Here is a 6,898-nt window from a genome sequence, read left to right on the forward strand (position 1 = left end):
AAGAAACAAAAATACAGTGCTGGACAGGGTTCATATTTAAAACACTGAAACATAGTTATGGTTCATTTATTCCAATACCAAACAGTTTATCACAGTTATTGTTTTAAATGAAATTCTGAGATATATTCAACAGATTTAGATGAAGGTCACCAAGTATTGGAGAATGACTACTAAGAACAGGGTCTCCCTTTCTGCTATTTTGTTCTTATTAATAATAAAAGACAAACTGAACATGTAAAAAGAAAGTTGACAGTTTAGTGATTCACGTCCCTGGCAGTGGCTGAGAGCACAAAGTGAAACTCAGGGAAGAGCAGCCTTAAGCCATTGCTATCTCTGTAAACTCTAGACCAGAGGTTCTGTCCCTTGAGCATAATACATGACATCACAATAAAATGTATACTAGCTACAGATGGCTCCCAATTCCATTCAAGACAATTACAAAAAACAGGTGTTTCCTGGATATAATAAAATCCTGGTCATATTTCTATACTGGCCCCTGGAAGGAAGTTTTGTGGGAATGGTTACACTGGCTCTATATCCCTGAAGGATCCCCGTTCCATTTTAGAGGTCCTCCCATGGTCAGCTACCCAAAAGAACTACCAAACACTAGGACCTGTGTTGTGGGTAAGGACGGTAGCCTGCACGCTAAATGTAAAAACAATATTGCAAGAAAAATAAAATTACTAACTTACACACATTTTCTGCATGAAAGTGGCCAAACACATTGAAGACATAAAGAAGCAAGGTTTCCTTTATGAGCTAACTTGCATTACTGATACATTTCTCAATTCAGCTTAGTTGCATGTGATTTTTTAACTAGCCAATAAGCATTTTGTTACGGAAGAAAGGAAACCATTCTGTCACCAGAATACCCCAAGACTTGTTTATCACTGGGGAAAATATATACTAAAAAGAAATAGCCTTGAGATGTGAGGAAATACAGGGCTCCTCCTGAAAAGTCTAAATATCCAGGGCAAAAACCAATTTAATTTTGTCTTCCATTGAAGGTGAGAAGAGTTGGGTACATTCTGCATCATGTAGAATCTATCTTCTGAACCCCCTAGCCAATATGAATAGGAAGTGTTTTGGGAAAATACTGCATTTTTAACTATTGCATCTATATTTGGAGGGAGGGGTGTTAATAATGATGTGCCTCTCTTTGTTACAGTCTACAAAATTTTCCATTTCCAAAGAATAAAATGTCACAGTCATGTCTTTTCTTTTAGCTTTTCTTTTCTCTTTCATCAATATTTGGGCTGTTTGTATTATGTGCCTTACTTTTTCCACAGCTGTTCTTTTGATATTCATTTACAAGCCTCTTACTTATAGATCACCACCCTTAGAAGTTAACTGGATTTTACTGCATTTTGGTCACTTTACAAGCTCATTTTATTGTTTCCTATATTGCCCCATTCCTGTCTTTCCTCTTTAAGAGTCTGACCCTTTTTCCTTTGGACTTATTGGTCACTCTGGTTTTAATTTATCTGTAACATTTACTTGAAGAAAGAGTGCATTATTTCCTTTCCATATCTACAAGACCTCTTCCATAAAGTGAAATGATAAGTAGAGACCATACTCTAATGCTCCAAACTGCAGCAGTGAGGATCTCAATGATATACATCCAGAAGATTTAAAATCCATGTCATGGGTTCTCAAACTGGAGGTAGCAAACAGGGGTAAGGAAATTGCCCTTTCCTTTTTTTATATGGCAGAGAAATTCCAGGTAGATGGGAGGGTAAAGAAGTAGCTGTGAAGAATCCAAACTTAGAAAAGATGGAGAAACTCTGTGCTAGGTATTCCATGTAAACCACTAAATTAATAAGTTTTCACCTGATTAATAACTTTAGTATAACTTACTAAGAGTGGTACATCACCCACAATATTTTTCTTCAGTCAGCACATGGTATCAAACTAATGCTTATACCTTAGTTTAGCTGATATGCATTTGAGAAGCCCTTTGATCACAAATGTGAAGGCAGCTAATACACAGAATGAAATTCTCCACTTGCTAACTTAACCAAGCAGGGGAAGAAACTGTTCCAATAGAATAAATCCCCCACCCAGGTACTATTACCTTAGTCAAAGCACCCCACATAGGAAGTAGCAAGTTTTGAAATATTTTCCTGCTCCCTCACACACCAAAGTACACACTCAACAAGATTTATCTGAAGATATTTTTCTCATTTAGGAAACTAGAGGTACTACCTACATGACTGTTGCAACATCATTCTCGGATATATTCCTTAACACTTCTCTGAAATGTCCTGATTCTAAAAGGAAATGAACTCAAAGATCCTACACTGAAGCAAGTGATTTAAATAATAAAACTGGGATTTTCCAAAGCAGACTATTAAATTAATCACTCAAAGGGCAATGAATTTCAGTGGGAGGTAAATAGTAAACTCTCATGCACTCTTTTGAAAATTCCAGCCTAACTTCCGTTGCTTCTAGTTGGTATAGTATTAAAGCATATTCCTTTGTCCTGTCTCATGTGACAGGCTTTTATTTGCAGAAACCAGATTGAATATAATACGGATTGCATGAGAGTATAAAAGTGATGAAAAGCACTATTATATGAATACACAAACCCAGGTGGAAAATGTATATAAGAAACAATCCTTTCAACCCACACCTGCAGGTTGGGAATGAGGGAGTGAGCAATTTCCTGGCCTCTGTGCAGGGAATTTCCTGGGCCTGATTTTTATGGGTTTTGGGGCTGATTGGCCCTGCAGGGAAGGAAGTGGGGGAAAGGAAGCCTGGTGACAGGAAAGCCAGATGGAGGAGGAAGAGAGAAGAGGAGGAGGAGGAATGGGACTGGGACACAGCTGCCTTTCAGCCCTTACCAAATGGGGATGGCTGCTGTCTGCCCACTGCCCTCACAAGTCCCCAGCCCACTGTAGTCCCCACCCTGCTACCCCTGTCCCACTGCTCCTGTGTGATCACTACTTACCACCCAGATGGTTCCAGATGGCAGTAGTGGGAGGCAGTGGGCATGTCAAAGAGCTTGGGGCCAGTATTGCACAGGCCAGGCTGAGCTAGTGCACTGCATCCTGACAGAGTAGTTCCAGGATCTGCAGCAGGGACAGATGCCAGTGGCCTTGAGCAGCAGGCAGGAGATGGCGAGAGCTGCAATGTGCCCACAGCTGTCAGGGGCAGTCTCACTCCACTGGGACAGGCTACACTGTGCCTGCTGCTGCCATCTGGAACCATTTGGATGGTGAGTACCCAGGAGCAGCAGGGCAGGGGTAGCAAGGCAGGGAACTGCATGGGGGCAATGAGTGGTCCCTGGTTGGCTAAAAGGGGGCTAACAGGAAGTTGGAGCAGACCTCACCTGGTTCCATGGGTGGTCCCTGCTGTGTCCCGATCCCACTCCTTTTCCCTCTTCCCCTCCTCCTCCTCCACCTACCCTCCTACCTCCTGTCTGCCCCGCCTGCTGCCAGGCTTCCCTTGGCTGGGGGATGGCAAAACAAGGGACACATGGAGGCACTGGCAGGGCTGGCAGGGAGGGGGCTGTGGCTTTGGAGTGAAATGCACTGGCATGGGCAGGGGCTGGGCTGCTCAATGCCACAGAACGGGGAGGTGGGGGGGAGATGCAGGGACAGCCACAGCAGGGGGGAGCTGGAGCTGGAGCTGAGAGGGAGGGAGTGCAGGGTAGGCAGGGGCTGAGGGTCAGGAGTGAGGGTCACCAGCAGGGCTGGGGCGGGGGAAGAGGCTGTGGCTTGGGAGTGAGGGGCACCAGCATATCAAGGCTGCTCAGAACCACAAAGTGCAGGGTCGGGGGGTAGCTGCAGCTGGACCCACATCCTGGTGAGTGCAGGGGCCAGGGAGAGCTCTGATTTTCCATGATAAAAAAAACCAAATCAAACACCAAAACCAATAGGTATTTAAAATGTATTTAATTGTAATGATTAAGGCACTGGTAGGCTTGCAAATGGCTTTAAAATTGTAAATATAGCAATACAACATTGTGTTCAACTGATACCTATATAGTGGTGTTTCATTTTAATTACAGAAAAACATAAGGGGGGGAGGGGCAGTTAAATCAGAGAATTTGGGACTTTTTAACAGAGAAAACCAGGATCCCTGTTTATTAGTTAAAGGAATTGCCTCAAATAAGATTTTAATTTTGATAGCAGTATCAAACATGGAAACTAAAATTCTGTGCGTCTTCAGGGCCCATTCCAGTGATGACCACATGATATTGCATTTCTACAGCTCTCTAGCATATTCTGGGCATGTCTACACATGTATTTACATTGGCTTAGATCTACTACACAGTAAATTACTGCGCAGTAAGTGGAAATAGGCATCTACACATGCAGACATTAAAGTGCATTAATGCCATGTGTGGGCTGACTTGGAACTAACTTAAGTCCCAAGTCAGTCTGCACACACAGTGTTATTTTACAGTAAGGTGCCTACATGTGCATTACTGCACAGTAACTAATTGGGCATAAATTTGATACCTGCATGATGCAGGTAGAGGCACACCTGTACTGAGCAGTAATTTTGGTTACTGTGCAGTAAATGTGTACATGTAGAGGTGCACTCTCTGTAAATAATATAAAGTGAAAACCAGTACTTGTAACACTTGACTGCTCCACTGTAGGTCTTGTATTTCCTGCTCACGGAGCTTAAAATCTTTACAGACATACTATCACTGATAGAGGAAAAGCAGAGATTAAGTGTGCTTCACAAATGTTATCAATGTAATCATTGTAATCAATTACAAAACACCCAATGAAATGAGTGGAGGCAAGTTACATCCTCCAATGGTAAAACGGGGAAGGGGAGATGATATTATTGGTTTAGCTGCAGGATTTTGTAGGCCTAAAGTCTATCCCAGATTCAGTACAAATTGTGGCGTATTGTTATCATACGAGTAAAATGGGTTTAGTTTCACATATGTAAAATGGGTATGAAAATATCATACGTGTGTGTCTTGTAGGGATGTTGAAGTTAAAATTCATTGCTCAGGATGAACCATGTTATCCACAGCTGTAAGATATTTATATGCAAGTATAAAATGGATTTATATACTCCCTATAGAAGAAAACATCTCGACAGTAGTAGACAATAGGATGCAATAGTTGAGATTAGACTTGGTTTCTCCCCTTCTAACTTGCTCATCCCAAGGAAAGGATTTTTGTCAGCAGTGACCCAAAAAAAAGACCCACACACACACCAAGAAAGCAAATACATTTTTCCCCCTGCAATCAAGCAAACAAACACCCCATCCTTGCAACAACCACAAGGAAAGAAGCACCACATGCTAAGCATAAATTGAAAATAGAGGACTAAATTCTCAGGCAGTGTAAGACGTGTAGGGGGTGCACCCCCTGGAGGCGCCAGCCGCAAAACTGGAAGTGCCGCCGGAAGTGTAGTCTTAGGAGGCACCAGTTGCCCCAGGCAAAGAATATGCTACACATATTTTTTAACTTAAAAGACATTTCTGTGTCTTCTGCTGGTGGCAGCCATCTTGTTAAAAAATTACTTCTCTTGTAATGCATGCAATAGCAATATCAGAATTCAGTATATGAAACTGTCCAAACACTTCCCCACCTAAGTTTGAAGCAGTGTCTAATATCTGGAAAATATTTTTATTGTGTAAACACCAAACATAAAATAAAACAGGATTTTTCCTGTGTAAATTAATGAGGCTAAAGCCATTTGATATAGTGGCATAATCTGGGGGTTTTCCCTGAAACCCATCCATTCAGATCACAGTTGAACTTCAAGTCTTTCAATTTTGACTCAAAAATACAGCTAATGATATAGCTGTAAGTATAATAGGATTGCTGTGATCCTTCCCACCTCAGTGTCATACGATAGGCTCAACTATTATCAGGAGTATATGATTCAGTCATTCTAATCTTAGCAATTAGTCAACTCAGTGTGTATTATTATCAACATCAGTAATAATCCTTTAATTGTAATTATATAATTTTTTTTTAATTCCCTAAAGGAAAAATATTCTATCTTCAGACTCTGGTTATGAAATCAATCCAGTAGTATAAACATTTTGAGATGAACTCCATTGACTTCTATGGGCCTTTATACAGAGGCATGCTAATATATTTTACTTCAGGCAACTTGTTTATCTAGAGGGTATATAAAATTACTGCCACAAAGCTCCAATAGAAAAAACCCCAACCTTACCACATGCCACAAAGGGGAGTAGGAAAGCAAGGCATCTTCATGGCACAAGAGGCAATACAACAAAGGAAGGCCAGTGAATGGTAAAAAGGACATGAGGTATGGTACATAAGGTGCAGCTCATGTGGTTGTATAGTATTCATAAGCTACAATATATTTACCTCTCATTCTTTATATTCTTTTTTTTCCTCTTCCTGATGGTCCGTTTTATCCAGATTCTCTTCCAGCATGTAGAATCTGTCATGGTAGGGCAGAGTAGAACCAGGTGGGGAAGCTCAATGCCACCACCACAAACCCCATACCCCATGGCAAAGCACCCCCTGCCCACCCAACAGCAATGGGGTGGCGGTGCAGAGTTATGCTCCTCACTGCTGCTAGGCAGGTAGGAGGTGCTTTACCATGGTGGCATGGGACTCGTGGTAGTGGCACTGAGCTTCCCCACCATGCTCTGCCCTACCATGCTGGATCTCACCTGCTGGGCTGCAGAGGCCTTGGGAGTGGGCAGAAGGGCTGGGAGCTCAAGACCACAGTGGACAGCCCGCCTCTGCCCCATGCATAAATCTGAGGGGCATTTGCCCCCCCATGCACTCCAGGAATGTGCGCAGTGGGCAGACAGCCAGCCTCCCTCTGCCCCATGGATGAGCCACCCATGGCTCCACTCTGCTCCCTGCCCAGGGCCTGCAGCCATGGATTCCAGCCCTGGGCCTCATACACTGCCCAGGCTGGGCAGCAGCTCCAGCCC

This window comes from Alligator sinensis, unplaced genomic scaffold, assembly GCF_000455745.1.
Source record: "Alligator sinensis unplaced genomic scaffold, ASM45574v1 scaffold468_1, whole genome shotgun sequence".
Lineage (NCBI taxonomy): Eukaryota > Metazoa > Chordata > Crocodylia > Alligatoridae > Alligator > Alligator sinensis.